Source organism: Teleopsis dalmanni, chromosome 1 (assembly GCF_002237135.1).
Source record: "Teleopsis dalmanni isolate 2A chromosome 1, ASM223713v2, whole genome shotgun sequence".
Classification (NCBI taxonomy): domain Eukaryota; kingdom Metazoa; phylum Arthropoda; class Insecta; order Diptera; family Diopsidae; genus Teleopsis; species Teleopsis dalmanni.
This window is the reverse complement of record NC_051846.1, coordinates 144,129,209-144,131,726: the sequence shown is the minus strand read 5'-3', so window position 1 is coordinate 144,131,726 and position 2,518 is coordinate 144,129,209.

The following is a 2,518-nucleotide window of genomic DNA, read 5'->3' as shown; positions in this document are numbered from 1 at the left end:
CGTGTTCTTTTGTATACATGTCACAAAACAACTGATAAAATAAGCACTAGTTGCGATGGCAACTCTGGACAACAGGGAAATTTTGTACGGCTTATATGGGCAATAAATGTGTAAAAAAAATTTAAATTTCAAATTTCGAAAATGAATAAGAATTCTTTGCAATTATTAATGCGAATACATTTTTTTTAATTGATTATAAATAAAATATAATTTTTCGTATATTTTAACAGTAAATTAATACATAGAACAAATAACATATTTGTTATGACAATGACGACACGAAATACGAAGAATTAACGAAATCATTCGTTGACAGTTAACTGGAAGTTTTGTATGTACTTCCAAAAATCATTCACAATAGACGAAGTTTTAGTGTTGGCAACCATATGATTTGTGCTGCTTATTAGTTAAGCAATTTCAAAAAGATTGGACTAAATAAGCGAGCACTGTTCTTATATTATATTATTTTTAAAATAAGCAGTTGTTCTTTTGTGATATGCTTGCAAAAGAAAACGTCTATTATATTAGTCTGATTAAAAAATAATTTGTTAGTTAAACGGAAATAAATTTTTTTTAAGAACAGAACATTAACTGTTTAGTTTAACTATGAAATGTTTCCTCTGCATCAAAATATCTTCTTATCTATTCCTCAAAAAGATATTAATAAAGAATTTTTTACTTATTTCCCAAAAGGATATTAATAAACAATTTTTATTCAGTTAGTTGTAATGTAATCAGTTTTCAACTCTAAAATATTTCGACAAAATGCTCAGTAATATGTTTAAATATTCCATGGCATCCGATGTTAAAAATGATTATATCTGCGAGAAAAATTTTCATTTATTTTTTATATATCAAATATCTACTGAATTACGAACAATAACAAGAACTGACAACGCCGATTTGCTCATATCAAAAATTAAATCAACAAGCAAAGCGTAATATCCGCTCTGGTTTGACAGTTTTATTTTCTTTTATTTTCCGTTTTGTTATTTTATGTTATTTCTTTCTTGAAGAAGGAGAATTTCTAAACGACAATATGTTAAAAAATTTTCAATAGTTTCATTCACTACACATGACAGCAATAATAGAGGAAATGAAAATTCTTGACAAAAATTCTCATCTCCACTTATTATGCTCCAGGGTACGTTCGATAAAAAATAAACAGAAGAGCTTTTATTATGAGCTACAAAATATATGGAATATGGAAAATATTCAATATGAGTTTATTTATTTTTTAATTAAAAATCAAACAAAAAAATATTAATAATAATAATACGTATACGTATACGTATACGCACAGATAACCCACTTTCTGAGCAAACAAATCCACTTTTATGATATAAGCACCTTTTTTATATATTTTCTTAAAAACAAACATTTTTTTCAGCTCTGCTTTCACTACTGACTCCAAATGCAATAAAACCGAAATCTTTTAATAGCCCAACTGGGAGTTCTGTCAAGCAGATAAATTTGATTTTAGTATTATACATACATACAAACATAACTGAAGTCTGTCAGTTCAGTTAAAGTATCTCAGCTCAATTCAGCTCAGCTCAACTCAATGTCCTTGTGTTGATATGCGAACAGATTTGCGAGATTTTGTGGTTAAACATAAATTTTATGCTTTCGAAGTATATTTGTTTTAAATCGCATTTGATTTTTGGATCATTTTTATGACATTTCGTATTAAAAAATGTGTGAGAATCGTTTACAAGTCTATAAAAATGTTCCTTTAAAGCTACTATAATTCATTCTACTAATATTTTTTAAAGAATATTTTTCACTTACCAAGAAAACATCAATAGTATGGACATAGCTCAATCACATTCTGTGAAATATCTGGAAATTCATCTATAAAGAAGGCTCTCGCGAACAAATTATATTGAAGCCCAAAGATGATTATTAAATCTTAAAATATTAGGAATTCTACTGGCTTCTAAATCACAACTCTAAACTCAGTCTCGATAACAAATTGTTAATCTACAAATTAATATTAACGCCAATTTGGACCTATGGTACAGAACTGTGGTGTTCAGCGTGTAGCACAAATATTGAAAAAAACCAGAGAATAAAAAATTAAATGCTCCGACAAGCTACTTGTGTGGTCCGTGGTATATCGAAGACAACAACCTACACGAAAACCTAAATTTACCAACTGTTGATTGCCAATATACACCCAAATTCCGAGAGAGACTCAAGTTGGATTCAAATCCTAATGTTCGACACTTATCTTCTGCAACAGCAGAAGCAACTACATCGTCTTAAAAGAAAATCTTTGATAAATTTGAATACCCTAGCCCAATAGCATACGTGTTAATTTTTTAAGATTTGCAAAATTATTGCCAATTTCTATTTAGAAAGATTTAATAAATAAACCGTTCTAACATAATATAATATAAACATAGCAAGTAAAATTGTTAGTAAAAACTTTCATAGCAAAATAAAACTCCAGAAAAATATACTAACATAAAAGTCAAGTACGGCTTTGGATCAGTTGGTTCTGATCGCTGATTCT